Source organism: Octodon degus, unplaced genomic scaffold (genome assembly GCF_000260255.1).
Source record: "Octodon degus isolate 3935 unplaced genomic scaffold, OctDeg1.0 scaffold00053, whole genome shotgun sequence".
NCBI lineage: Eukaryota > Metazoa > Chordata > Mammalia > Rodentia > Octodontidae > Octodon > Octodon degus.
Genome location: NW_004524629.1, coordinates 8,835,423 through 8,859,449, shown reverse-complemented (window position 1 = coordinate 8,859,449; position 24,027 = coordinate 8,835,423). Strand labels below are relative to the sequence as shown.

The window sequence follows — 24,027 nt, the reverse complement described above, 5'->3', positions numbered from 1 at the left end:
AGCTTGTCAAAGTAAAGTCATTTGAGATCCATCATTAGGAACTCATCATTTACTGAGTGTCTACTATGTGACAGGCAGAGCACACAGTGATACTGGGGATACTATAATTATTCCGTACCCTGAAGTAATAGGTTTCTATTTATAGAGACATAGATATCAGACAGTAATTTTGATAATCCATGCTCACATTTGGGAAGAAGAAATGTCGCTATCATCATTTGGCAAATTCCAGCCCTAATATCTCGCTGAATTAGAGATTTCAGTGCTGGAACAAGTGACTATATAAAGAAAATCTTATTTGGAAAAGAATGTAAAGAATATAAGAAGAACAAATACAGTCAAGTGTTACATTAAAGTGGCTTGACTTTCTTCCTTTCCTGGAAAGGAAAAATGGCAATGTCTCTTTTATACAAAAATTCTGCTTTTTTCACAGAGAAGCTATAATTATCATATAAACCTACATATGTGTGTTTGAGATGGAAATGTCAGAGACATTAAAATGGGCTGGCTTATTCACAACTGTGTACCCATTCTGTATCTCATGTAGTGTCTGGAATGCAGTAGGTATGCAAGGACTAATATCTAATATATATAAAGAACTCAAGACAATTTGACTCCCCCCAAAAAAGAGACCCAATAAGAAAAGGCCACACAAAAGAATCAACACTTCACTGAATAAGGATAAATGGTTAATAATCACATGACAAAAATCACTGACCAATTGACAAATACAACGTAAAACAACACTGAGATTCTGTCCTCCCTGGGAGGAATGGCCATCATCAAGTGGTTAAATAATAACAAATTCTACAGGAGCTGTGGAGGGAAAAGGAATCTTTTTAAACTGTTAATAAAAAGATACACTAATACAATTACTTAGAAATCAGTGTGGCAATCCCCCACAAAACTAAAACCAGAAATTCCATATGGCTAGCTATTCCCCTTCTGGGTATCTTTCCAAAAGATTTGAATATATAGTAATATAGGAATACATGCATCCCCATGTGAATCTCATCACAGTTCATAATAGCTAAATCTTAGAAATTGCCTGTATGTCCATCAACAGATGAATCAGGAAAGAAAACATATTTATGCACAATGGAGTACTACAAGTGCCCTGAAGAAAGATAGGATTGAGTCATTATGTGAAAATAGATACTTCTTAAAACCATAATGTTAAATGAAATAAATCAGGTGCACAAGCACAAGTACTGCATGGTTTCTCTTGCATAAGAAGTTCAAGGTATAAATAAAGAACAAAATGAAACATAAATAAAAAGTAGGGAGCTAGGTCTTTTGCAAAAGCAAAGTGAGGAGACTGAGGGAAGGAGTGAAAGGGGAGGGAAAAGGAATGGAAAGTAGTTAGGATGCACTACATGTATATACGGGCTCCCCACAAGTAAGAAATAAAACAATGCTTTAAGAAAAATAAACTTGAAATGTCCATATATAAGTGGATGTAACTTGAGGATATACTCACAAGTGAAATAAACCAGACTCACGCGTGTAAATATCATATTGTCTCCCTAGTGTAAGAGCTCAAAAAGAAGAAATAAAAATTGAAAGGTATAACACAATTAAATGGAAAGTGAGAACTTAAGGATTAAACAACGAAGAGAGAGCAAGGAGAAATGTTAGGAAATATGGCAGGGGCGAAACCATACAGTTATATAAACAAGATGGTTAAGTCAATGGTCCTAAGAATTTCCATCAGATTCTTGAAAATAGCAGTTAATGGACAGAACTCTCACCCTGACTAACTCTATATGCTGATATCTGTGAACTAAGCAACTACACCAAGGATAGCAATGTGTAATACTAAGAGCATGCTTAAAATATCTATCATTCTGGTCTTCTAAATTCATACTGCTTCTAATGTCATATTGATTATTGCTGTACTCTCTTTCAAGTAAATATTTGTTTAAAAAAGGTAATAAAAGAAAACAAGAGACAAGAAAAAAAAAGTCATAGGATTATCCTGCTAAAATTTTGTATATGGTTTGATTCCTAAATATCCGTGTAAAAATATGTAATTGGCTTTTTTCATATTCTGTAGAGATTTAAAGTTCAGAATATCTATGGTTGTTGGAAAATATCTGTTCCATGTTATGTCTAAGGTGTTTGATATTCAGACAGATAGTGATGTTAAGCCCAACTGCCTATGTTACAGGGTAATAATATCATCAAGTTTCTCTTCTGGATGTTTAACAACTAAAGTTTGCAGACCAAAAATTAGAGTAACAGGGACTACAAGGATAGCCACATGGCTGACACTGACGAAGGATCTACAATCGGAGGTACAGGATCTCAGGACAAATCCTGAGGGGATTTGACTGACCTTATCAGATCCAAAAGCTATAACTCTGGTTGCATAGGCCTTGCTTTATCTTGGTCTTAACCATCCAACAGAAAAGTATAAAAATGAAGTATAAGAAGTAAAGCCATGGTGTTATGTTGAGCTGTAGGGGACTCAGGTCAACAATTTCTGACACTGCCAGTCAAGAGGAAGACCCAATACTATTATGGACTACTGGACTCTTTCAGAATATTTGCTGAGTTAACACACCTATAATATTCAAATGACGGAACTAAACAAAAAAGGGGATGCAGATGAATGTCCATGTTGTATCTGTGTATTCAAAATGGTTAGGATAGATATATAGTTACATTCACTTAATGAATAGAGGGATTTGTTGTAATAGTGTTTGTTAATAGGCTATCATGTGATGCAATGTGTTAATTATTGAAGCTGTCCTAACAATTTGATTTGAAACTGTCTCATTGCTATTTATCTCTAAATAAAATTACGAAAAAAATAAAAAAATAAAGTGTAGTATGGTGACACATTAAAACTTTACCTTTATACATCATGATGTATTAATTTCAAGTTACAGAAATAAAGATATGGTGAAGGCTTTTAAAAAAAAAAAAAAAAAAAAAAAAAAAAAGGATAGCCGGTATTTTGGCCCTAGCACTTCGAGGTCAGTGAGAACTCAGGATGTAAGAGAATCTGTGCTGTGAAATCCTGTAACTCAGTGGTATCCCAAATTTTCTGATCAAGGAGATTATGGGATCACAGTGGAATGTGATCGATGATGCAGAGTGTGCCTAAGGAGAGTCACCTGGAGAGAAAACATCATCTCAGGCTTTCACAGAGAGCAAATTGGTCAAGCAATGGCTGTGACTCATCCACATGGCTGACACTGACAAAAGATCTACAAGGTGGTGTACATGGATTCAGGGCAAATCCTGAAGGGATTTGACTGACCTTGTCAGATACAAAAGCTAGCTACATTTTTAGTTATAGAGTTCCTGCTTTAACTTTGTCTTGACCATCTAGCAGAAAAGTGTAACTGCAAGGCATAAAGAGTAATGCCATATTAATATGCTGAGCTGTAAAAGTCTCAAGTCAACAACTTCTGACAATTGCCAGTTCTGCTGATAACCCACTACTCTTTTGGACTATTGGACTATACTGGGTTATTTTGTTGAATTCAAGTACCTAAAATATTTTAATTGGCATCAAGTATGAAAAGACCCTTTTTAAATTAATTTTATTGAGAAACAAATAGCAATGAGACAGTTATTTTGAAATAAGTTTCAAAAGAGGTTAGTAGGACAGTTACAATAATTAATACATTGCATATTGTTGTCTTCATAGTATTTATTCATAGAATAAGATACAGACATGATATTCTGTCCAAACACTATTAGTACAAATCTTCCTTCTCATTGAATTAAGAGAAATTAGCTGTATATCTATGTTTACTATTTTGTATATACAGATACAAAATGGTCCTTCATTTATATCCCCTTTTTTGTTTAGTTTTGTCAGAGATGGGTATTACATTGCCACTTAAATATTGTAGGTGTGTGAATTCAGCAAAATAATCCAAAATAGTCCAGTAGTCCATAATAGTAGTGGGTTAGCCATAGGACTGGCAATGTCAGAATTTGTTGACTTGAGCCTTTTAAAACTCAGCATATTAATATGGCTTTACTTTTTATGCCTTGTTTTCATAATATTCTGAAGGATGGTTAAGAACAAGATAAAGCAAGATGTATAGAGCAAGAAATGTAACTTCTGACTGACAAGATCAGTCAAATTCCCTCAGGATTTATATACCCTGAAACCCTGTACCACAGTATGTAGATCCTTTATCAGTGTCAGCCATGTGGATGAGTCAGGGCCATTGATTGAGCAATTTGCTCTATGTGAAAGCCTGAGACAATGTTTTCTCTTTAGGTGACTCTCCTTAAGCACATTATACATCACTGATCACTTTGCTCTGTGGCCCTTTTAAATACTTCTCAAATACAGCTTCTCTGACAGCAGTGGAACACCCATCTCTGACAAAGCAAAACAAAAAAGAAGAATATAACTAAAGGACCACTTTGTAGATAGATAGATAGATAGATAGATAGATAGATAGATAGATAGATAGATATACTGCTACTTTCTCTTAGTTCAATGAGAAGAAAGGTTTGTACTAATACTGTTTAGGCAAGATATCATATGTGCGTGTTGTTCTCTGAATAACCACTATGAAGACAACAATACACAATGTATTAATTATTGTAACTAACCTGTTTTGAAACTGTTTCAGTGTTATTTTATTTTATCATTGAAATGAATTTAAAAAATTAAAAAGATAATGTATTGTGTTGAAAGTATAAATAAGTGGGTAGGTCAATGAGTGAGTGGGGGACAGAAAGATAAATAGCCCTTGATCACTGATCTCATTACTTTCTCTTGAAGAGCTAGAAATATATGCAAAACATGAAAGTATGGACTAAAACAGGCCATTGTTACTCTATGTACATCTTTTTAGAGTATAGAGAGACCTAAAAGAACTGGACATTGAGAATAAGGGTACTTTCAAGAAGTTAGGCAAAGAAGGCAGCAGAAGGGAAGATAAAGGATATCAATCAGAAGGGGGACTAGATTTGGTTTGGTTGATGAAATTTGAGAAGGAGCACAAACAAACAAAGGAATGTCTTTTTGAGGATAGACATGAAAATGTACTCTTTGCATCAAACTATGTATTAAAATCTGAAATTTTGGTCCTGAGTTCAATCCCCAGTACCGTCAAAAAAAAAAAAAAAAAAGTCTGAAATTTCTCAACTGTATCACAGCAAAGAAATAAATGATTCACAATATTCAAAAGTAATACTCAAAGCTTGATTTATATAGTAAAATATATAGAAAGGCTCCAGGAGAGAAAAATTAGCTACAATATTATAGAAGCTCAGGGTATAAATGTTTCTAACTGTGTTAGGGCTCTGACATCCTGCACATGGATGAAAGTGTGCTTCTGCAGACTTGCTCCATGTTAGGCAGATTCCTCAGTGGAAGGTCAAATCCTGCATGCTCTACAGAGAGGATGAGGTGAAGAGAGCTGGAGGCTTTCTAGTTTTCTATGACAGGAGAGCTATTAAATTTAACTGTGCGCATTTACTTATATATGTATAGTACTCGGTAATTTGCATGTATTTCCTCCTTTGAACTTTTTAGCAATCTTATGAGGTAAATCTTAGGAAGACAGGTGTCATATCCTTTATTGTACAGATGGAGAAAATAATTTTTGAAACATTTTAATGACTTGCTCAAAGATAATAGAAAACTATCAATTCCCAAATCCTAAAACAAGTGACAATAAACTGTTGTACTATACAGACTTAATTATTTAATAAAATCAAAATAGTGAAGCAGAATGACCAGAAAATTAAGGTATAAATGTTATAATTAATTTTCTGTCCTGATGCAGCAAAAAGTTTTAATCTAACCACCAACTATTTTCTATTTTTAACATACATTCCTATATTTCTTCTTATGTATCCCATTCTTATTCTATCTTGAATTATATATATCCCATTATCGCCTTTTTTCTATTTCAAAAATATAACTTCTCTTGTACTTATTAAAAATAAATGAACTAGGGCTAGGTGTATAGCTCAGTGGTAAAGTAGATCCTAAATTTGATCCTCAGCACAGGTAAATAAGTAAATAAGCAAGCAAGCATGCACTTGGGAGCTGAATTCAAATCCTGAGCCCTCCAATTACTGGCTTTGTAAGTTTAAAAACCTGACCTAAAGCCAAGTTTCACATACACTTATAAATCAGAATGACCATTCTCAGAAATAGCTGTTTATAACATATCACAATGTTATATATCCTGAACTAAAATAGACTGTGTGGAATCCCTTACTATGCACTGGTTCACAGTAAATTCTCAATAAATATTTATTCAGCAAATTATTACTGATTCTCATCTTCTTTCCCACTATGTATATGAATTTTGACCAAACAGTAGCTCTGAGCCTCAGCTACCTCATCCAGTGGAATAAAAAGATTTATATTACAGAATTTAAGGATGATTAAATAACATAATTCACATAGAGTTTTTACTTCATGGCTCTCACTAAATAAGTAAATGTGTTTCTCCCTTTTTCTCATATATTCTTCCTGAACACCACTGAGACTCTTATTTACACTCTTATTTTCTTAGGACCCTTAGTCCTGTCTTTCCCTCCTCCTCGCTGGCTTGCTTTTGGCTCTCCTTCCTCTCTTCTCTTGATGTGTGCTTCCTAGTTCCTCCTGCATTCCCTCTGCACTGCACTGCTTTGGGCTTCCAATTCCATATGCTTTAGACATCACCACTAAAGGGCTGCTCACAAGTCAAAGATGTAAGGGATCAGTGAAATATGGGATAAATTTTTTCCTCAATGAAATATGATCAAGCATGGCACATCACAGGAGAGGCCCTCAGAAAACTGCCAGAACTGAGATGGATGCTTTTCCCCCAGCACCTGTTAGGCTGAGGGCACATTCTATACCTCACCTGGGGAGTGTTTCTCATTCATAGTTGTCTCTGTGTTAAGAATTGATCTAAGGCTTGTTTTCATTATGACTTAATATGCTTGTGAAAGTGGAACTGTGATGTCATAAGTTCCCATCTGCCAGGGCTCCTAGGTCACAGTGAGCAAGCATCTTGGCCTGGATATCTGGAAACTCATGCAGAGGAGACTGTGATGGCTTTGGGCAGGAGGCAACATAAGTTGCTTCTGCTAAAGATGGAAGTTAGGGAGCTACGTGAGCCCAGGTTGTCTTTCATCATACCCAATCTGTATGGGAGACAGGTCCCATAGGTGGCTTCAGGGGTGCTGAGTGCCTGCCTCACTGGACTAATTCCAACAGGAACTCTCTATGGGAAGCTCAGCAATGGTTATTTCCTGATGGAGGAGCTGAGCTATTTCTAGAAATTCTGGGGCAGGGGGGCTTTGAAGCATCCCAGATGAATAAGGGGCCAGTGAGGCATTGTACTTAGGGAGTCTCTTAAGCTGTTGTGTACACCTCATCAGCATTGGTACCAGTGGCTTAGACTTCATGTTAGTTGTACATTTCTTGGTATTACTATCATTTATCCTTTGCCTTGGCTATTAACAATTAAAAATATTTTATTATTTGCTTTTATTTTATTTTTTGTGTGTATGTGCAGAACCGGGGATTGAACTCAGGCCCTTGTGCTTGCCAGGCAAGCACTTATTCTACTGAGCTATCTCCCTGGCCCTTTAAAAAATATTTTTAATTGAATTATATTTATCTGCCAAGTGAAGTGAAAAGATAAGATATGATTTTAAATGGTTACCAATGTTGGAAAATACTAACAATTAGTAAACCTTGAGTATCTACAGATGATCTGTAGCGCCATTTTTTCCAGTACTGCAGATTGAACCCAGAGCCTTAAACTTAGCTGCAGCCCCTATATTAGGCAGTTCTCCTGCTTCTAGGAAGTAATATCCTACACCTACCACTTAAAGGAGACAGGTTATTTCAGCTTCAGGGCTTCAGCCAATGGCCAGCTTTCTCCAAGGCAGAAGCATCACAGAAGAAGGGAGTGGCAGCGCAAAGCTACTTACTTTATGGTAGCCAAGAAGCAAAGCAAAGAAGAAGCAGCAGAGAAGTAGGGACAAGGAACAAGATAAATGCCCAAGGTCACACCCTGAGACATGCTCAGACACATGTTCCACCAATCCCCAGTGCATCTCCTAAGCCTCTGAAGTTGGCATAATCAAGCTTAAGTGTTGCAAAGTATAACTAAATCCACATGGGCAAGAGTCTGAAGGGCCTGGAAGACAAAACCTTTTGGGTTTTGCTGCAAACCTTTTTGGCCCAAGTCAAGACTTGACACCCTCCTGTCTTCCTTATTATATTTTTAACTCTTAGAAAGCTAAAGAAAGAACCAGATGATGCCTGCAGATGCACATGAAGAAAACCCACCAGCCCAGAGGATACTTGAAGCTACTCCAGCACTAAAGGAAAAATGATTTTTCTATCTTTGATTTGGGAGAATATAGTAAAATTTATTTAAATATAGAAAAATCTTCCTGATTTCTCATCTTCCCATATCTGAGGGCACATACAGATACACACACACACACACACACACACACACACACACACACACACTCATGTGCTTGGATGCATCCCCAAATTTGTGCAGTTGAACATATTTTCACCCATTCCTGGGGATTCTTTCATCTTTGTATTTATATTTAAGTCTTCTATAGTCATTTTCAGAGAGCCAAAAATAATTGAGTACATAATTAACAACAAATCTAAAAAAAAAAAAAGGCATAGAGATGTCAAGATATTAATGACAACTAGACATTAACATTTTAGCTCTCCTCTAGCCTTCACTCTCCTAACTATACTAGCCAAGCTATTCCTCATTATAAACATTTTATGACTCTTCCTTCCCATAAGACCCTACATGACACGGTGCAGAGCTGCTTCTGAGTCCGGCAGTTGATCGCTTCCTGTCCTGAGGCAAACAGACTGATGGTGTGTGCCATGCTTTTTCTAACTTGTATAGTGCAGATACTATTCCTGCTCTACTCACTCCTATAAACATTTAGTGCTTCTTAGAAACTTACAAAGATTCAAGAGCATCCTGGAAATTCAGATGATAGGGTACCTTCGGTTAAAGGAAAATATAAAGGAACAGAAGGTTGAATATTTCTCTGTGTATCTCTGACTCTATGTGTGTTTCTTTCTGCCTCTCTCTCTCTCTCTCTCTCTCTCTCTCTCTCTCTCTCTCTCACAGGCTATATAGATTAGATATAGATATATAGCTGGTTTTCTTTAGGTGGAATTTTTCTTCATATACTGGAACAATTTAAATAAAGATATCATATTTTCATCCTCTTCTTTATTTCAATATTACACTGCCAATATTTTTTTCCTTTGAATCTCTGCCTTTCCTGAGACCTTCTAGGACTGTTGAACCCTTGGTGGTAAGGCTGATTTCCCAGGGCTGTATCATTCTAAGGATGATTGTCTCCTGATTCCCTGTAGCCTTACTTATTCCTCAGTCTGCTGAATAGAATGAATCTTAGACTTGAGCCTTGACTCAAGGTAAAGGAGAAAATTTAAAAGATGGAGGAACAGGCACAGACCATGTGGCTATTTCAGGATGCCAGCTCCTGTAAGAGGGTCAGGTCATTGCTTCCATGATCCAGCAATTCTAAGAACGCTGAGCCAGCACAGAGTTAAGAACAGGTTCGATCCTCTGCACTACAAGCAGAGCAGGCTCCACCCCAGGCAGACTGAGCCAGCCACTGAAAACCAGCGTGGGGGCACACACCCATTATCCCAGGGCTGGGAGGCTGAAAACAGGAGGATCACTAGGAGTCTTAGCTGCACGGTGAGACCCTGTACTGAATACATAAAAATAAATAAATAAATAATAAAAACATTTGATTGTGAATTTGGGATAATACTGCTCTCAGAGGGGAAACACTTCAATATTGGAAATATAATTTCTAGTGCTTCATTTTGAAAGTTCTCCGACTGATTCTTGTGTACTTCTCTCCCATCTTGTTGGGCATTCTTGTGTGATTTCACATAATAGCTTTTCTTTGTTGTGGGGACCCAAAGCACTGTGCACCTTACAGGTTTGTGATTGCTGTCTCTCCAGCAAGCAAAAGAAAAGCCTAGGGCCTTTTCAAAAAGAAGTAAGCATAAAGTAGTTAGTCTGATTCTAACTTTTACTACATTTCTCCTGAGAACACCTCCACAGCAAGGGTAGCAATCTCTTCCCTAGAAAGTCTCAGGATGCAAGATAAAATAGTTCACTTCACACCAGCAGCCAAAGCTTTTAAAGCATTCTTTACAGCATGGACGATTAGTTGTTGCCAGGGCGAAGGAAGCAGTGAACTGGGCTGGCTCCCTAATGCTCTAGCCGTGACCATGGAGATCAGAGTCACAACTGCACTGTTAGTGAGAGCTCCAGGAGATTTCTCCAGACCTACTGCATCCGAAGTTGTGGAGACGGACCTGGAAACTTACTCTGCAAGGACTTCCTTGGGTGATATTTCTTATTTTGGAGCCACAGCTTTACTAAAGTATTTAAAGTGGCCGAAACATGTAAACAGCCAGATAGATGTTGAGATGGTTGTTATTCAATAGTAATTGAATAGAGCTCAGATCATGGAATGTTACTTATGTAATATTATTATCTGCTATATCATTATCATCTACTATTATCTCAGTTTAGAAAATAACAAATATAACACACCCATAAGAGATGCAGTACATCAGACTTTTATATTATTTATGTATGTCCCTACACACCAGGGATACAAACTTTTTCCATACAGCACAGGGCAGTGTCTTTGCAGGTTATCTACTCTCTGCTGCACTCAGACTTCGGCACTGTATGAGGAAGTAGCATAGACAGTGAATAAATGGTTGGAGACGTGTCCCATCAAAACATGATTAATGAATACTGAAATTAAAATTTCGTATCATTTTCATGTGTCATGTTGCTCTTGTAATTGTTCTAAGGATTTAAAATGCAAAACCCATTCTTAGCTATGAGCTGTACAAAATCAGGAAGCAGCTCAACTTTGGCCTGTGTCACAGGCCAATCCTTCCTCTCTGCTTCTTTTGATTTTTAAGTTAAACTTGGAAAAAATAAACAGCAGTGTCTTAGTTAATAATTATACAGGGGGTGATACATAATATATGAATATACATATATAGGAAATATATATGTGTATATATATTTACATATCCTTATTCAGAAAAACAGTTGTCCTAAATCTCTAATCCTATATTTTTCAAATGATTCATTGGATGGACAGAAAGTTATTCAGAGTCCAAAAGATTAAAAACTCATAGAAATGGATATACTCTTAAGATTATTAAAAATTAGCTTTTAATAAGCATATACTATATCTGGGAGGTGTTCTTTTTAATGTATTTAGTACAGGATCTACAGGATCTCACTATATAGATTGGACTTGTAGTGTTCTCCTCTTTTCAGCCTCCCAAGTGCTGGGATTACAGGCATGCGCCACCACGCCTAGTCACAATCACCATCTCAGCACACCCCGGGTGTGAGTCCTGCACAGCATGCTGGGGATCCAATCCCAGGTGCTGCACTCTGCTAAGCAGGCGCTTTAGTTTGCTGAGCTATCTGGCCAGCCCAAAATGTTCTCTTTTTAACTTTATGTATTTAGTATTGAGTCTCACTCCTCAGCTTAGACTTGTAGTGATCCACCTGTTTCAGCCTCGCCAGTACTAGGATTACAGGTGTACACCACCATACCCACTTTCTTTGGCCAGCTGGGCAGGCCTGTGTGGAGCCAGATTTGCACACTGTAAAGGAGTTTGAACCTGGGTCCTTTCACTTGACAGATAGGCACTTGGACTGCTGAGCTACCTCCCTGGATCCTGGTAATTGTTCATTATATGCAAAAGTAGAGAAGAAGAGCATCAATATATAACAAGCATTAGGTAAAATAGCAACTTTAAGTCATTATTAATTAATTTTCATCAGTATAGTAGTCATTTTCCAAATAGTTGCATCCTGTTTACCTGCTTAGTATTGCATTAGTCTGTTTTGTCATATTTTCATAGTTCTAGACATATAATTGTTATCAAATTAAATCCTTTATTATACTTTATACTAGAAGGAACTGGCACATATTAGATAAGGCTGGCTTGGGGAGATAGCTCAGTGTTCTAAGTGCCTGCCTAGCAAGTACAAGGTCCCTATTCCTGATACCCCATGTGTTTCTGGGCCTGGTGGTGCATGCCTATAATCCTAGTAGTAGGGAGGCTGAGATAGGAGGATCACTACAAGTCCAAGCTGCATAGCAAGACCCTGCCTCAAAACAAAACAGAACAACACCTTAGGTAAGGCTTAATAACAGAAAGCCATTTTTCCTATGTTTAAAGCTGTCTCTCTCGCACACACATTCACATACACACAGACACTAACTAGATCTAGCTCTTTATGAAGAACTCAGGGGCTATTAAATGGTCTCCTGCTATTATCTGGCTGCTCATGTATGACTATCAGTGTTTGCATAGTTGGCAGCTGGTCTATGCAATGATCGCATGCTTTCTATCCCTTTAAGTGGGTTGGTTTAAGTTTATCCTTGAGCTTAGTTGTGTTGATTTGTCCTTCTGGAAACTCTGGATTCCTTTCAAGGTGTATTCTAAGGAACATTGTCATTCCTGAGCTTAGCTTCTTAGCTGCTGCAGTGGAACATGCATATTCTTTTCCTGAACACATAAGGGGACAATATTACTGAGCAGAATTTTGGTGATTGAAGGTTGTCTCATGTGTTTTGATATTTTGGGGGTATATGCCCCATTTTTCAAAATTAAAGTCTATCCAAAAATCTATCCAAAATCTATCTACATTGGATTAGAAGTATCCAATGTAGAATATGCACAAATATCATATAATCAAAAGTTCTGCTTTCTATATTGAAATCTACCACTTAAAACAATTTTAGAAATCTGTGTGTTGGACTGTAATTTAGGAAATTCAGTGTTCTCTTTTCCAGCAAAGGGTGATTAAGTCTGTATGGTTTTGATTGAATCCAGTAAAAATAGAACTATATTAATAAAATTAGTTACTTTACAACATTCCTTTGGCCAAATTTCATTTTAAATGTGAGTTTCGAGTTTCTTATCTTAAACAATAGAGAAAAAAATATATTTTTGCTAATTTAGGGATTAATTCCATGATCATCCTAACCAAATTCCAACCACGTACTATTTTTCTCCCTTTGTTCCTGATACCATTTGCAGGCATACACTTATTTGTTTCAAATGGTCTTCACCTTTATGATATTCCCGCTTTGACTGCTTGGTACAGAGATAGAACTATTTTTTGATGACCAGTGCTTAGATTGGGTGAGTTGAGGGGCAACTCCTGACTGTACTGGAATTTCCTTTTCTTTTGATTAGTTGGGATCCATCGTAACCATGCCCTAAACAATGTTTATTCACCCCGACCCCAGCATATGCACAAAACATGCAGCCGTTTCTGCCATTCCCCTCATAGGAAGGGCCAATAACTCTTATCTATAACAGCACACAAAATTATTTATGTTGATCTCTATTAGACATAGAAAAAGTTGAATGAAACATGTTCTTTGTGTCATATGTGCATAATGAATCTGGATAAGATGCCCAAGCCAGGCTCTAGAGCCTAGAACTGGTGCTCTAAGATCACTGAGACTGTTGGTGTAAGGAAAACCAAGACGTGTTCTAAATCTTTTAGAAGGATGAAAGCTTATTGCTACATTGTCAGGAATGACCATTCTTTCTTGAATCCTTAAGCTTTTCTATGCCTTGCTACCTTTACACTCATATTCCTCCTCTATTCATTTATTCTCAGATATGTAAACAACTAGGTAACTACCATTTAGAATGATAATTTCATGCCTTATTAAAATGAAGTTTTTTAGTGACTACCTTTCAGAATCAACCAACCTAAACCAACTTTCATGTCTGTTTGACTTCCAGCAAAGGAGGCTCCTGGAGGCATTGGGGCCCTACATTACGATGCTGCAATCCTGGTAGCATTTTCTTCCGTCTCTCTTTGCTCCCTCTAGTCAAGATTTGCTTGATTTCTTCCATGACCTACCTGACCAGCATGTTACCTCCTTGCTTGCTTCAGGATTTCTCCTCCATGCTGTCTTGCCTCAGCATCATTCCTGTAGTCTTCTTTTTCCCAAAAACATCAGGTTAGACAGTGTTGCCTGAGAGGCGCCACTGTGTTTGCCTTTAAACAATTTGTCAAAAAAGATGATCTGGGTTCTTAACTTTATTTACCTCTAAATTCCAAAATTTTTGACGAGCAATTTAAAATTACATCAGCATATGTTATATAAAGATATTGATATAATTAGCTTCCAGCCTTCCAGAAACTGACATTATTTTTGAATTAGTAGACAAGGAAGGGAAGAATAAAGAGATCTGAAAACCTAGCAATTTATTCAACATATTCCAAGATCTCCTGCTTAGAATTTTCCCAATTATCATCAGAAAAACTAGGCCATTATTGTCCTCCTCAAGGTGTGAATCAGCAAGTCGAAAAGTCCACTTAATATCACCTCAAATCAATCCAAAGACTTACATATATGTACATTATATATGTATATTACATATTCCAACCCTTTTAATCATATGTGAATGTAATTTCACATCAAGCCTCACGTATGAGTCAGAACAGTTACCTGTTTTAGTATTACTTATTTCCTAGTCACTCCAAACATTTAGATAAATTAAACCAGAGTTATATAAAATGTGAATCTGAGTTTGTGAACTCTGCTCATTCCCCAGCAATGTCTTCTATTATTGTCTATCTGATTCCTCAAACTTATTCCATAAGAACCATCTTGACTGCCTGCAGGCTGAGAAATCCCTTAGGTGTTAATTGAGAATTAAGACATTAGCTGATAAAAGGTATAACTGCTTGCATTAATATTTGCATTGCAAAAGGAGTCTTAATGGGAAAATAATTAAGCTTTAAAGATTGGTATCTTTGAGGCAATTTCTGCTGCCTGGCAACCTGTCAAATCTCCTCACACAGACAGCCTTTGCTTTGTATCATCCTCAACCTTCAGGCTGGCCACAAATGATCTCAATGTAACTTTGCAGCCAGCTACAAAAGTAGGAGGTGGAGGGCTCTGAATCTACAAGGCAGGATGCAAAGAAGGTTTAAATTTCTCAGCCATTTCCACATTAATGCATTCTTCGGGATCTTCCAACATCTGCAAAGGATAGCAGTCATCTGTCACTCCTGTGTTTGTTAACAGCTTATCCACCCATTAAAGATGCTCTGAAACAAAGCTCATGCATAATGAAGCAAGAAAAGGTGATGTGTGTATTTACCTGTCCAACTTTGCTTGCATGTGACCTATCTATTCTTAGTGATTTCTATGATATGAAGGCCCAGTGGTCCTATTAAGCTATTCAAGGGAACTATAGGACAGGAAGGATATAATATGGCAGCTGACCAATGGGACCCACTCTTGGTTTGTAGCTCCAGGTAGGTCAGAAGACAGGTGTCAGTGGCTCTTACCAGGAGCCTCTTGTCTTCAGGGAGGCACAGAACAGAATATGTTTGAAAACAGGACAGAAAGTTTTAAAATTTAGAATACTTTGTAGCTATGTGATGGGAAAATGCTTTATTTTTTTCATTTATAAATTAGAGAAAAATAAGCTTATATGAATAAACTAGCATAGGTAAGCAGCCCAAATGATAGTTACAAAGTAGTAGCACACTGTGACTGTAACTGAGACTGGGCATGGTGGCACGTGCCTGTAATCCCAGCTCTTGCAAGGTTGAAAACAGGAGGATCACTATGAGTCTGAGCTATACAGTGAGACCCTGTACCAAATACATTTAAAAAAAGTAGTACCCAACAAGCAGAGGTTAAATTGTTAGCTCAGCAACGAGAATTGAGTTCAATATGGAATGTTAGTTCCCTTAGGTCTCCTTCAATCTCTCCAGACCAAAAATGGATCAATCACTGATCCCAGGCCAAGTTAACTCCAGTAAGCTACAGTTAAGTGAACTCCTTTGAGAGATGAAAAAAGATATTTGCCTGGCAATCAGAATACTGAGGTCAAGTAGATAGTTGCCAAATATAGGACTGCCCAAACATCACCTGGGGGCTTTATAAACTTATGGATTCGTGGGCCTTATCCTTGGAGATTCTGACGCAGCAAGTCCGTGTGGGGGCCCTGGATCCGCCTGTATAAGCATCCTCCAGAGTGACTCCTGTCACTCTTGGCTCAAACTTTGAGGAACACTGGAAAGGATGCTAATAAGAGCCTGAGACAAGCTATCACTGTATTTATGGAGTATATTTGCATAATTTTCAAGTAAATGCAAAGAGAAAAATACATGGATGCACATAGCTACACAAAAATGTAGTAAGTTTAAAAAGCCACCTAAGGATACATATTTTGTATGGAAATAACTGACTCACAGGGGCCTTTAATAAAAGATTTTTAGTAATGTTCTAGACACTGTAATTGACTGAGGTTTGTGAAATACATAGAAAATTCATTGAAAGAGGTACACTTTATAAGTCTTAATAGAAAGCTTTGGTATCACTTTGGCTAAGTCATTTCTAGGAAGTGTTAAAATACTTATAGTCCAAATAGTTTGCATTCTAAATACATGATCTTTAGATAGAATCCAGAGACTTCCAAGTAAGTGGATAGCGGCATAAGAGCAGATATGCCTTGTAATTATCAAGCACCTTAACAAGGGTTGGACAGGTCTTAGGTTGAACCCTCTTAGTAATGAAATCTCTGGCCAGTTATTCCATGTGGTGACTGTGAGATCCTATGAGACAGGGATGGGAGGTGTAGGAGCCAACTTGCTAAGCAGACTGGCCAGCTACCCAGTGTAGGATACAACATCTTCAACATGGGACTGAGATAGTATGCAACAGCATTTTTTTCTGTGATATAGATAATCGATTGAGTACATTTAAGTGCTTGATTAGGATCCGAAGTTCTGTGCTACACAATAGAAAAAATACTGAACCTGATATTCATGTCTGGCAGGTATTAGTGATCACCTGCTCTCTCCATCCATAAAAGGTCACCATCTGTGCAAGAAGCAAGCAGCTAGGACCAAGAGGGAATTGCTTCTTCCCTCACCTCAAATCTCCACGTTCCTGGAAAACTCATATTTTGTATCATTGAGGAGGTGCAAGCTGGGCCATTCTCGGTGTGCTCAGGTTGAAAGTGCACCTCACTAGCCCACAGATGCTCCCTGGGAATGGCACTACATCAAGGGTAGTAGGTGGCAAATCAATGGCGGAAATACAATACATAGGTTCAGGCCCGCAGGCAAGCTGAGAGTGATAACTAAATAAGGGATTCAATTCATGGTTTGGCCCATTGCTAGCCCTTTCTGGGAAATGGAATGAAATGTGATCGTCAGCAATGAGGACCAAAGAACTATCACTAATGTGTACCATAGGGTGAAGAGTAGGAAGGAGAGTGACATTGAAAGTGCCAACAATCACTGCCACCCTCGGGGTCCATGTGGAGCGAGGGCCCCAAGTCAGCCGGGCTGCAGTCCTGCTGCTGGGGGCTGAGGCCACAGGGCCTACAGTCGCAGGTCTGTAGAGCTACAGTTGGACAGCTGGGGAAGCAGCTTAGACAAACAATGGCCATGCACAGTTGCTCAACCCCGTATTATTCACTTAATTAGAAAATTGCTCTAATTTAATATAATATCAACTTGCTTGCTACTATTCTTCCTGTCACTTGGAATTGTCTCTTATTTCCCTATTAATTTATCTTTTCTTATGCCAGAAATAGTAAAATCTTAGAGATTTTCTTTTTCATTATGAGGAACTTGCCCTTAGGATACAGCTACAGGGATGGGCTTATCTTATTCCTGTACTGAAATTATTAAATCCAATGCCATTTTTTTCAAAAATATTTTATTATAAAAGAAATATATAATAAATGTCAAAAATTGAAGCAGCATCAATTGAAGAGAAATTCTCTGACAACACTCCTTTGACATTACTGATCCCAGAACCTGGACAAAATCCAATTAATAACAATGTATAAGCATAATTCATATATAAGTGAATGTGTTAAAATGTATAATACACATATACATTTCATGTGTATATAAAATTTTAACATAAAAATATGTTATTCACAATAGTCTGTATTCAACATCTCTCTTATGAAACAGGCAGGATATTTTGGGTTTGTTTGTTTGTTTGTGTTTTGGTTTTACCAGGGATTGAACTCAGGACCTTGTGCTTGCCAAGTAAGTGCTTATTCTACTGACCTATCTCCCTGGCCCAGCTTCTCTCTTATGACTAGAAAGCATAGCATTATATTTTGTGAGTTAAATTTTCTTTTCTTTCTTTCTTGTTTTGTTTTGTTGTTTGTTTTTTTGTATTTTAGAGAATGGTCTACAGGGTAATCAGGGTCTCACTACTAGATTAGACTCTTAATGATCCACCTGTTTATAGCCTCCCAAGAGCTGGGATTACAGGCACGTGCCACCACACCCATTCTCAATCTCTGTCTCAGCATGCCCTGGGGGTGGGACTGGCACTGCAGGCCCTGGGATCAAACCCAGCCCCTGCACCTGCTTGCAGGTGCTTTAATTGGCTGAGCTATTTGGCTGGCCCTAAATTTTCTTAAATGAACTAATTTATATAAACAGCAATGACACAAATACTAAATCAATAAGTAGTATAGCAATACTAACTATATTTTGAAAATCTTCTCCTTGTTTGGCTTTATGATTTTTCCAAGTATTTATCATTTCTGGAAAATATAGATTAGTTTTATTCAGTTATAATTTTTATGTATAATTTTTATGACAGCATGCATATGATATTTGTTGTTTTATTTCCTTTTTTATGTATTTAGTACAGATCGCATTATGTAGCTCAGACTCATGGTGATCCTCCTGTCTCAGCTTCCCCAGCGCTGGGATTACAGGCATGTGCCAGCATACCCACTTTCAGTGGCCAGCCTTGTGTGCCCAGGGTGGGTCCATTGTGGCATATGGTACCAGGGATTGAACCCTGGGTCCTGTGCTTATCTAAGCAAGCACTTAGTCCACTGAGCTATCTCACCAGCCCTGTTTTATTTCTTTTTTATAATATTGTACTTTGGTGACTGTTCATGCTACCATTTCACCCGTGTCTCTTATTGTTTTCCTGGCTGTATGGTATTCCATTATAACAATGCACCACAATTGATTTAGTCTGTTCACTATGTGGATGTATCCAGTGCAGGTGTGAATGTCACTACACCCAGCAGTGAAATGTCTGCATTATGTGCAGGGCTTCCATTTTAGTAGGTAGCTGTCAGCCTTCCCAAAATGGCAGACCATCTGACTGGCTTTGTAAAATTCATCTTTTTGAGGAATTTTGACACTCTTATGTCATATTTACCATAAACACATGTCCGTCTTGTTATTTGTGTGTTAATTCTGTTGACCAAGGTTTATGGTCTTGAGAAAAAAATTTTGAAGTAAAAATAGCAAGTCTCTCTTTCTTTGTAGCTTCTTGTTCCATTCCTTATTCTGAAGGCATTCTTCTCTTCAGTGTTATCAGAATATTGCCTAGACTTTTTATGCGGTGATTTTATAGTTAATATTTACTATTGCAACCTCTTTTCTCTAAATGTATTATGGTGCATATTGTAAGGGCTTTCTTTTTCAAATTAGGATAGCCTGTTGTTTCACATGATTTCAATAATAAGACAAGAAAACAATTCATTCTGCTGGTGGACACCGCAGAGGAAGCATCATCAGGCTCTCTTCCGACTGCCCTCATGTCTAAGCCAGTGTCTCCCAAGGAGCCCCAACAACTATGGAAGCTCTTTATTGGAGAGCTGAGCTTTGAAACAACCAATGAGAGGCTGAGGAGCCATTTTGAGTGAAGGGGAACACTCACAGACTGTGTGGTAATGACAGATCCAAACACCAGGCGTTCCAAGGGCTTTGGGTCTGTCACTTATGCCACTGTGGAGGAGGTGGGTGCAGCCATGAATACAAGGCCACACAAAATGGATGGAAGAGTTGTGGAACCAAAGAGAGTGGTCTCAAGAGAAGATTCTCAAAGACTAGGTGTCCACTTAATGGCGAAGAAGATCTTTTTTTGGTGACATTAAAGAAGATACGGAAGAACATCACCTACAAGATTATTTTGAACAATATGAAAAAAATCAAAATGATTAAAATTATGACCAACTGAGGATGGGGAAAGAAGAGGGGCTTTGATTTTTTAACCCTTGATGACCATGATTCTGTGGATAAGATTATCATTCAAAAGTACCACACTGTGAACGGCCACAACTGTGAAGTGAGGAAAGCCCTGTAAAAGCAGGAAATGGCTAGTGCTTCATCTACCCAAAGAGGTTGAAGTGGTTCTGGAAATTTTAGTTGTGGTCATGGAGGTGGTTTTGGTGGTAATGACAGTTTCAATCACGGAGGAAACTTCAGTGGTCGAGGTGGCTTTGGTGACATCCATGGTGGGTGTGGATATGGTGTCAGTGGAGATGGCTACAATGGATTTGGTAATGATGGAAGCAATTATGGAGGTGGTGCAAGCTATAATGAATTTGGCAGTTACAACAGTCAGTCTTCAAATTTTGGACCCATGAAGGGAGAAAACTTTGGAGGCAGAAGCTCTGAGCCCTATGGAGGTGGAGGCCAATTATTTTACCAAACCACAAAATCAAAGTGGCTGTGGTGGTTCCAGCAGCAACTGTAGCTATGGCAGTGGCAGAAAGTTTTAAATACTTCCAGGAAACAAAGCTTAGCAGAAGAGGAGAGCCAGAGAAGTGACAGGGAAGCTATACGTCACAACAGATTTGTGAACTCAGCCAAGCACAGTGGTGGCAGTGCCTAGGTGCTATAAAGAAGACATGTTTTAGACAATCCTCATGCGTATGGGCAAGAAACTTAAGAATTGTATTTGTGACTAATTGTATAACAGGTTATTTTAGTTTCTGTTCTGTGGAAAGTATAAAGTATTCCAACAAAGAGTTTTAATGTAGACCTTTTTTTGTACCCATACTGTTGATTGCTAAGTGTAATAGTCTGATCATGATGCTGAATAAATGTGCCCTTTTTAAAAAGGAAAACAATTCAATAGGTAACTACTTATACCATTAACATACGACTATGGCTTTCTGCATATGACTGATATTATTGCAGAAAGGGCTCTTGGCTAGAAATAAGAACAGATAACATATGTCAGAAAAAGCAATACAAAATTATGAATAAAAATGGACTAATATATGATGTACTAGCATATGACATAAATAAGGTAACTTCTAAGATAGAAAGAATGAAAATTGTATATCTATAACTCTCTACCTTAATCCACAAATCCAACTTTAACACAATCAAACTAACAAATATTTATTTCTTATTTTAAAATTTCATATATGTTTCAATACAATGAATATATCTATTGAGGGAAATTGGTACATTTTCCATTATGTTTGTTTTACATGTAATTCTAGAATTCATTGGAAATAAAGTGATGTTAGAATCAATCAGGAAAATTCTGAAAAATGATCATTCCTATCAGTAATAAAAATGTAGTACAGAGCTATGATAAGTACAATGTGAAAACACTGACACATGAATAGACCAAAAAAGAATAAAGGCACAAAATCAAGAAACAGATCAAACTGTAAAAGGGAGCATCTAAAATCATTGAGGAAAATATGATTAATAGTGCCAAACTTTCCAACAAAGTTCAGACATTATTAGCAAGACCTTCAAATCATTCACTTTATTTCCATGTAAAAGAAAGTCAAAGTCTGGCACAGCTGTGTGATTACTGACCCCTGAAGAGAAGATAAGCTCCACGACAAAAAGAAACCATATTTGCTTCTAATGCCTCTGATTCTTATAGTCCTTGCTTAAATTATTGGCTATCACGTGGTAGCAGCAGGTATTTGTCAAATGACTGCAATTTACTAGGAAGTTAACCAATGGACACACACATTTTTAAGTACTTTGATCTTTTTATATTAAAAAAAATCTGTATTTTGACTTGTTAATCTTACTCAGAGTACTTACTCCAGATATCCCTTCCATTCCCTTTTCATGACCAGTTTTTATCTTTTGCTTGCAGCTATCTTCCTCGGATTTTAAAGGCTCCAAGAAATGGATTATTGGTAATAAATAAATAAATAATAAAAATAATGAAGTGTATGGTTAGGGACATAGCTCAGTGGCTCAAGTGCCTGCCAGGCAAGCACCAGGTTTTGAGTTTGATTCAAGGTACAGGAAGAAAGAAGGAAAGAAAGAAAGAAAGAAAGAAAGAAAGAAAGAAAGAAAGAAAGAAAGAAAGAAAGAAAGAAAGAAAGAAAGAAGAAAGAGAGAGAGAGAAAGAAAGAAAAAATAAAACTTATTTTTATTCTTCATTTGCATCCCAGTGTTTAGAAAGACTCTCCATTTAAATATCCTCTAAGTGTTCAAATGCAGCAGGAACAAAATGTCACTTTGTCCTCCTTCTCTGCCCCCATTAAAACACCATCTCACCAACACACCAGGCAGACTGAGCCTTTTGGCCTCAGCCTTCTCCCTCACTTGCCATTTCAGAGAGAAGTCTGTGACCCCTCCCTCAAGTGTCCACACACCAGGCTGCGACAGCCTTGTGAACTTTCTTCATTTCAACTGTTGGAACCTCTGAGGTGCCCTTTTCCTCTTCCTTTGTTTTCATGTAAAAAGAAGTAAGGGAAACATCATCATGCGGCGCTGTATGAATGAAGTGACTTGTCAAGGCAGAGACTGTAGCAGTAATCTGAAAGACAGTAAATTTAGCGACCCTCGCTTGCACTGACAGCCTGTCAGGCGCTTGAAACATAAATAGCGGTGGAAACAAATCGTTGCTGTTTTCCTATTAAGCTTTGGCCCGCTGGCCCCGTAGCCTACCGGGAGCACGTGTGCCTGCCCAAGAGTGACTGCTTCCCAGAGTGGGGGCAACTCTCAGGTTAGTTCCGCTCTGCCTCGAGGCTATTCCTAAAACCAGAGCTAGGTTGTTTCCCTGACTCTGATCCATCTGCTTCACATGAAAGCTAAACCCTTGAGCCAGGACTGAGGAATACCCATAAGCCAAAGCCTACAACCCGAAACGAAGGTTGACAGGCTAATTCCTAACTCACAGCGTCATCTGAAATCAAGAGCCTAACTGCCACACTGAATATTATTGCGTCAATTTCTGAGCCACCCTCAAAGGTTGCTCATTTTTAATTCAATGGAAACATTATAAGAATATTACTTTAGTGCATACCCCACCCGTTCCATTCTCTGTACTAGTTTCAATCTGTGCCCCAACTATTTCCTTTATTACTTATAAACTGATTCAAGCAGGAACAGTTCTCCCATTGGGTCAGATAGTTCATTCAGAAGGAGATCTAGGGGATGTAGCTCAGGGGTAGAGCATTTGACTGCAGAATGAGACCTATCTAGCTTTGAAGAAGTGGAGCTAAAATTATGGGATGTGAAGAAGGAGTACCAGGCCAAGTGAGGTTCTTATCCTTTGTTATAATTACATCTCAAAGACCTTTCAAACAGCCACAAAACTCTGCCAAGCAATCTTTCCATAGTGGCATTGCCCTACTGAGCTTAACACATTCACTTGCAAAATGCCAATTGATTTATATGACTTGAAAACAGTCACTGCTGCTCTCATCTCTCTTTATGTTTAATCCTCAGCCACAGTAGAGTCACTAATGACAGGTCGGGCATTACCCCTGCAGTTCTGATGACAGTGGTAAAAGATCCTGATCGTTAGGCTCCATCCAGCAAGTCAAATCCTTGTGCTGCCTCCCCTGTTGGGAAGTAGTCTAGAAACAATCAACATCTGTAGGAATTCTTCTTTTTATTCTCTTTATTTTGTAATTTTTCTTTTTTACTTCACTTTACATTTTTTTCCTCTCCTATACCCCACATGCTTGAGTACTAAAAGTGAAGTTGTGAATGCTTATTTTAGGATGTGATGTTTGTACTCCAAAATACTGATATTTTTAGCTTAGGCTCAAAGAGGTTTGTTTGCCTCACAGTGTTGAAGGCTGAAATTCTATCCTATGACAATGATTCTGGGGAGGACTCCTATTACATGGGGTCATAGTGGATGGTATAATAGGGTGAGATTGCTTCATATGGTGGTAAGATGAGAGAGAGAGAGAGA

At 37.9% G+C, this 24,027-nt stretch overlaps 1 protein-coding gene and 1 pseudogene across 4 annotated transcripts in view; both read left to right on the top strand.

Moving 5' to 3' along the window:
• The window catches only part of Lsamp (limbic system-associated membrane protein), a 692,964-nt gene that overhangs the window by 610,365 nt on the left and 58,572 nt on the right, over positions 1 to 24,027 (top strand). The gene's annotated exons all lie outside the window — the stretch shown is intronic.
• On the top strand, positions 19,599 to 20,614 carry LOC105742456 (annotated as a pseudogene).